The sequence below is a fragment of the Dipodomys spectabilis genome, unplaced genomic scaffold (assembly GCF_019054845.1).
Source record: "Dipodomys spectabilis isolate Male_0828 unplaced genomic scaffold, ASM1905484v1 ptg000105l, whole genome shotgun sequence".
Classification (NCBI taxonomy): Eukaryota; Metazoa; Chordata; class Mammalia; order Rodentia; family Heteromyidae; genus Dipodomys; species Dipodomys spectabilis.
This window is the reverse complement of record NW_024870782.1, coordinates 1,014,869-1,022,859: the sequence shown is the minus strand read 5'-3', so window position 1 is coordinate 1,022,859 and position 7,991 is coordinate 1,014,869.

Below are 7,991 nucleotides of genomic sequence, written 5' to 3'. Positions count from 1 at the left end.
GGTGTCAAGTCTCTGTAGAATCTCTGTAGTTTTCACTTCATGTTATCTTTCTTCCTTAAGGCTTGCTTTATTAAAGCCCTCTGGGGACTGGGACGGTGTCTCAATGGTAGAGTGCTTGCCATGCATACCTGAGGCCCTGGGTTTGATTCCTCTGCACCACATAAGTAAAAAGAAAAAAGCTGGAAGTGGTGCTGTGGCTCAAGTGGTAGAGCACTAGCATTGAGCTGAAGAGTTGAGGGACAGCACCGAGGCCCAGAGTTCAGGCCCCACGACTGGACCCAAAAAATAATATAAAATGAATAAAAATAATATAAAACCCTCTGGGTGGATATTGGTTGGACTGATTCGTAACCTTACCCAGGAAATGAAGCAGATTTTAGAAGGCAAATGGTTTGGTAAATAAAGAATGATGAAAATGAGCACAGATATTGTCACAGAATGAGCTGACAAGGTTCAATTGCTAAACAGCAAAACAAAGCAGTTTCAAGTCAGATAATCCAGATAGAAACATATATAGATAGATACATACACTTATACATATACACATATGTGAAAAAGTAAATCTCCAGTAGAATATAGAAAAATTTGGTGTGACAAGTATTAAACTATATCAAACTGGTTGCAGGAAAGGTACAGTAAAAAATCAATAGTTTAGCATAGATTTTGCATGGATTTGTAAAGGATGAAAATTCTTCCTTCATTTTATACTTTACAAATATCCTTAGTATGTTTTAAACTTTTTTTTATATTGTATTTGGAGCATCTATACAATGCTGAGAATTGAAATTATATAAATTATGCAACATGTCTAGGCCAGCCTGAATAAGAACGTTCATTAGATACTGATTTGCAATTAACCACAAGGAGAAATGGAGTTCCAGATCAGATTTTATGTAGAGCACTGGCCTTGAACACAAAAGCACCATCCAGGCCCTGAGTTTAAGCCATAAGATCTACAGAAACAAAAACACAAAATACAACATGGAGTTAGACATTTTATAATGAAGCACATTTTTATATACTCCACATTGTTAGAAAGACTAGAATTCTGTGTTAGCTTTATAACCTACCATAATAAGTGATAATGTCCATTTATTAAGCAGAAAGGCTTACTCAGACTTACAAGTTGGAAGGCTTCAGTGTATGTTCAGTTGGTTTTATTGCTTTGGGGGGCCGTGACAAGACAATGTCAAGGTGGGTAGTATGTCAAAGAGAAAAGTTTTTGACCTAGAATGGTTAAAAAATAAAAGAAGAAAGTAGATGAGAGTCCATGTTCTCATAGGTTTCACTCTGAAGAACATAATCTCCAGAAAAATTATTCAGATATTCTCCACAGCATGGGAGGAAGTGGAAAGTCATTTTTCTTTAACACATATGTCTTTTTGGGACATTCTAATTTCAAATGGCAACATCTTCACCAATGATAATGACTTGCCCAGGGGTTGAAGCAAATAGATATTGCTATAAATTCGAATCAGATCTCAGCAGACTAAATATTTTATGGAATTCCTATTGAAATGTTTTATTCAAGACTGGGTCTTCATATTTCACATGTGTATATCTGTGTGTACATGTGTATGTCTGAAGGTGGCTCAGTGGTAGAGCGCATGCCTGCATGCATGTGGCCCTGGATTCGATTCCTCAGCACCACATAAGCAAAAAGAAAGCTGGAAGTGGTGCTGTGGATGAAGTGTTAGAGCCCTAGCCTTTAGTTGAAGAGCTGAGGGACAGCGCCCAGACCCAGAATTCAGGCCCCACAACCGGACCCCAAAATTTTTTTTAAGCTAGGGCTGGGAAGGTGGCTCAATGGTAGAGCACTTGCCTTGCACACATGAGGCCTTGGGTTCAATTCCTCAGCACCACATAAGCAAAAAGAAAAAAGCCATAAGTGGTGCTGTGGCTCAAGTGGTAGAACACTAGCCTGGAGCTGAAGAGCTGAGGGACTGTGCCCAGGCCCAGAGTTCAGGCCCCATGACCATACCCAATAGATAGATAGATAGATAGATAGATAGATAGATAGATAGATAGATAGATAGATAGATAGATAGATAGATAGATAGATAGATAGATAGATAGATAGATAGATAGATAGATAGATAGATAGATAGATAGATAGATAGTAGAACACTTTAGCCAGAAAATTGAAGGAGTATACATTATAGGATTTAATTAAAATATTTATTCACTGAAATGGATATTCTATATTCACAACTTAGAGCACTTTTAAACTATATAATTACAAACCTCATCTATTACCATCTTCCATGAAGACAGTCCTTGCTGAAAAAAATCCAAATATGGTAAACCAGTTAAAATGTACGCCTTTGTCAAATGCTGTTGTTATAAAGCATGGAAGTGACAGAGCAGTTAATGCAATTTTACAAGGCCTTCAAAACAGAGCTCACACCAATATTCCTCCAACTTTTCAATGAAATTGAAAGAGAAAATTCACTATCGAACTCTTTCTAGGAAGCCATCATACCCCTCATTCGTGATCTATAGACCCATTTCTTTGAACACCGATGCAAAACTTCTCAAAAAATTTTGGCCTATAGACTTCAACAATTCATCCAAAAAATTCATACACCACGATCATACAGCATTCATTTCAGGGATGCAAAGCTGATACAATATACCCAAATCAATTAATATAATTCATCACATCAATAAGAGCAAGCATAAGAATCACATGATTATCTCAATAGATACAGAAAAAGCATTTGACAAGATATAAAACCCATTTATGATCAAGGCTCTTCAAAAATTAGGAATCCAGGGAACATTCCTCAATACAATAAAGGCTGTATATGACAAACCTACAAACAGCATTACGCTTAATGGTGAAAAACTCAAGCCATGTCCTCTTAGGAACGACACAAGGATGTCCACTTTCTCCACTCCTCTTCAATTTAGTATTAGAATGCCTAGCTCTAGCAATAAAACAAGATGAAAACATTAAAGAGATCCAAATAGGGAAAGATGAAGTAAAACTCTCCAGATGACATGATCTTATATTTAAAGAATCCCAAAGCCTCCACTCACAAATAACTCATGGTCATTGTAAACTTTGGCAAAGTAGCAGGTTATAAAATTACCCTCATAAATCAATGGCTTTTCTTTATGTCAACAATGAGAAAAGTGTGGCTGAAATCAGGAAAGCAACTCCATTTGTAATAGCGCCACAAAAAAATGTAATACCTAGGAATCAACTTAACCAAAGAAGTGAAGGACCTCTATGATGAAAAACATGAAAAAGGAAATCAAAACAGAACTTAGAAACTGGCAAAAAATAAAAAAACAAAAAAAAAAATGCTCCTGTATTGAAAAGATCAACATCATGAAAATGGCAATACTTCCCAAGCTATCTACAAATTCAATACAATACCTATCAAAATTCCAACCTCCTTCTTCAAGGAAATAGAAGAGGCAATCCAAAAATTCATATGGAAACATAAAAGACCACAAATAGAAAAACGATCCTTAACAAACAGAACTTTACAACTTTGGTTGCGGGGAGGGGAGGGCTGGGTGGAGTGGCGAGTGGCGGGGGGAGGTTGGGATGGGAAGGGGAAACAAAGGAGGAGGCTAAAATTCTTGATAAGAAATGTACTCTTTATCATGCCCATGTAATTTTAACTCCTCTGTACAGTATTTTCACAATAACATAAAAATCTTAAAAATAAAAAGTCCCATAAAAAAAGAAAGTGGCAAAACCTCCCATGCTCCTGGATTGGGAGGATCAACATCATGAAAATGCCAATACTTCCCAAGGCTATCTAAAATTCAATGCAATACCTATCAATATTCCATCCTTGTTCTCCAAGCAAATAGAAGAGGCAATCCAAAATTTCATATGGAACAATCAAAGACCACAAATAGAAAAACGATCCTTATCAGACAGAACAGTGCTGGAGGAATATCAATACCAAATTTCACACTTTACTACAAAGCCATAGTAATCAAAAGAGCTTGGTACAGGCACAAGAACAGTCTTCAGGTCCAAGGGAATAGAATTGAAAACCTAGAAATGAACCCACAGACCAATAACCATCTAATCTTCAATAAGGGAGCTAAAAAAACAGAATGGAAGAAAGACAGCCTCTTCAGTAAATGGTGATCTTAAAATTGGTTAATCACTTGTAGAAAACTAAGGCTAGACCTTATATATCACCCTGCATCAGAATCAACTCCAAATGGGTCAAAGTCCTGGAGTCATATCAGACACACTTGGTCTCCTTGGCACAGGCCAAAATTTTCTTAATAGAGACTCAGAAACACAACACATCAAAGAAAGGTTGGACAAAATGGGATTTCATGAAATTGCAGAGCTTCTGCATGGCAGTGGATAAAGCTATCAAGATCAATAGAAAGCCCACGGATTGGAAGAAGATCTTCACTAGCCATACAACAGACAAGGGTCTCATAAATAAAATATACCTGGAACTCAAAAAATTAAATTACCCAACAACAAATTCTCAAAGGCACATCTGCCCAATAAATAAGTGAGCTAAAGACTTAAAGACAAACTTCTCTGAAGAAGAAAGAAAGATAGCCAATAGACACATGAAGAAATGCTCAACCTCCCTAGCCATAAATGAATTGCAAATGAAAAGAACATTGAGATGCCACCTCACCCCAGTTAAAATGGCTATAAATAAGAACTCTAATAACACCAGAACCTGGAGGGGATCTGGAGAGTAGGGAACCCTATTGTGTTGGTGGTGGGCGTGTAAACTTGTTCAACCACTGTGGAAAGTAGTATGGAGGTTCTTCAAAAGACTCAATTTCACTTTTGGGCACTTACCCAAATGATCACAAACATGACCATACTAAAGCTACCAGCACAAGTATGTTTATTGCAGCATTATATACCATAGCTAAAATATGGTACCAACCCAGATACCCCTCAGTAAATGAATGGATAAAGAAAATGTGGTATATATACACAATGGAATTCTATACCTCGATCAGAAAGAATGCAATTGCCTCATTTTATTAGGAAATTGAAAGACTTGGGAAAAATTATATTAATTGAAGTAAGCCAGACCCAAAGAAATATAAGTCTCATGTTTTCCCTTATTCGCAATTACTAGTATATGTCTTGGACAAGCAGAAATGATCGGATAAGTTGATGTTAGGTGAAATGAACCCAAAGATAAGGACTCAAATTTCTTTTTTCTCTTGCTATTGTTTTTAGCATATTTATAAGATGATTTCTTTGTTGCTTTGTATGTCCCTCCCCTGTGACATAACCCTTGTTTTCACTGTATTTGATGTTGGTATAATTTGTGGAGGAGAAGGGAAAAACAAGTTTTTTAATTAGGTATACATGTGATCCCATGCAACAATCAGATATACAACAACTTATGTCAGAAAATGAATTTTACAACTTTGGCGCCTGTGTTGCTTTGGGGGGAAGATGGGCAGGAATGGTAAGGGGAAACAAAGGCGGGGGAAACAATGTTTGATAAGAAATGTAATCATTACCTTGCTCATGCAATTGTAACCCCTCTGTATGTATTTTCACAATGAAAAATCATGAAATAATAAAGTAAAAATCCATGTCAATTTTTTTTGGTGGTCGTGGAGCTTGAACTCTGGGCCTGGTCGCAGATTTCAATGAGCTCTTTAACTCATTGATACCACTGTACCACTTGAGCCACAGTGTGGTTTCTAGTTTTCAAGTGGGTTATTGGAGATAAGAGTCTCACAGACTTTTCTACCCAGGCTTGCTTTGAACCACTATCCTCGATCTCAGATCCTGAGTAGTTAGGATTATAGACATGAGCCACCAAAGCCCAGATCCAAGTCAATGTTTAAGAAGCAAGCTTACTGAAACTTCTGGCTTTTTCCAATAAACAAACTTACTTTCTAGCATTAGTTTATAACTATGAGTTATTTTTAGATGTAACTGTGAACTTTTTAATAGAATCAAATATAATTTTTAATATTGCTCAGTATCTCACAAAATCCACTGTAATTGACTTTCCCCAAAGTTAATTATTACATACTATATTACTCACTATTATTACAGTCTATATTACATATAGTGTGAAGCGAAAATAGTTTGGACCATTTCACATAAATTAGTAGATGCTATTTTAGCATCATAAATTCACATCTGTGATATTAAAAGATGGAAAGAAGTTTTTAGAGTTAAAATCAATTATAAATGTGTAGTGTGTCCCAATGAAAGCAAAAATTCTGAGTTCATACAGACAAAATTATTTTATTTCCACTAAAGACTTTGAAGTAATACTGTTTGAAATAGTGAGGCAGTAAGAGTAAGAATTCAAATCATGTCAAACAATGTCTCTGTTATTCTACTACCCCCTCCACTAACAAGACCTATCTGGTCCCAGATGTCACAAAACTTCAAGTATCTGTCTTAGAAATCTATTTTGAAAAGTTCTAAATCACTGATTCTTTTTGTACTTTCTGTTATATGAAAAAAAAATATAGACACAAAACAATTGAAATAAAATGCACAGATATGTTGAAGTCACCACAGCTGGCAAAACAACCAAAAAAGTAGAACTCCCTCAGGAACAAAAACATGTGCTCAGTTATTTTTAAGCACAAAAACCTAAAATACATGTTACCCTTGACTAGAACCATAAAGATAACTGTGTCTCAGAAATACGGTTGTGTTCATTTGTAATTCAATTCATCTAGATGAACCTAATATAGCAAATCCCTTGAATGGATCAAATTGTTTAAAAGAAATGTGACTGTAAGTGGAGTGAGATCTGCACATATTTAAGAGAATAAAATAACAAAAATCATGACATTTTAAAAAATTCAGAAATGCAATGAATGTCTAATAGTATCCATATTGAGACATAAATCCTACTGATTTAACAAGAACAAAATATGCAAATAGTAGAATCTAAGCAGTGTACCCGAGTGTACATAATTTTAAACTACACCGAATTACACTTTGTAGAAGATAGAATGTGGTTTATCTAAAAGAAAATATCAACCCATGATTTAAATGACATTAAAAATCTCATGAAAAGGGCTGGGAAGGTGGCTCAGTGGTAGAACACTTGCCTTGCATGCATGAGGCCCTGGTTTCGATTCCTCAGCACCACAAAAGCAAAAATAAAGAAGGCGGAAGTGGCGCTGTGGCCCAAGTGGTAGAGCACTAGCCTTGAGCTGAAGAGCTGAGAGACAGGGCCCAGGCCCAGAGTTCAGGCCCCATGACCGGACCCTAAACAAAAATCGAATGAAAAGAGAGTAGTAGTTTCTGGAAAATAATAGTTTAATAAATGTTGGTCAAAATATCTTTCTACTACTGACAAAATTGCACACATATTTAGTTAGATCTAAAAAAGACCGAAGATACTCAAGCTCATTTGAAACTTTGCCAAAGTAGCAGGATACAACTGTAACATTATTATGGATGTTGACTCTGGCATGGAATTCATTTCCTCTTTGATCTGACAAATGAATATATGAAAAAACCGAACTTCAACTAAATATCAAGACCTAACTAAACATATAACCAGAAAAGTCATCATGCAAGCCATATTGCAACTGGGATAAAAGAAAAATCAGTCATACTGATTCTGTATTTATTGTAAATGTTGACTTTTTCATAAATTATTTCCTTTAGCTTGCATTTTTAAAACATTGTTTTAAGTGTATATCTTGGTAACTAATTTTGGATTCCTCCTTCAATATAATTCTGAGTATAATGTCTCACATCAATTCCTAACCCATGAAATGATTTGTTGATTACAAAACAAATGGTAATAACCACTGTCTATAATACACAAAATCTCATAAGCATGACACCAGTAAGCATTGGTTAACATTTGGTGTCATGGTCTCATGACTGATGAGGCCTATCTGCATGAGCATAATTGTACCTAGATTACTTAGCCTAAATTTAACAACTGTTAAAAAATGTTTATATCTTTTTTTGTCACCCATCAGAGATAAAACCTGAATATAAAGCCTAAGGAAAATGATACGGTAAGAATTTA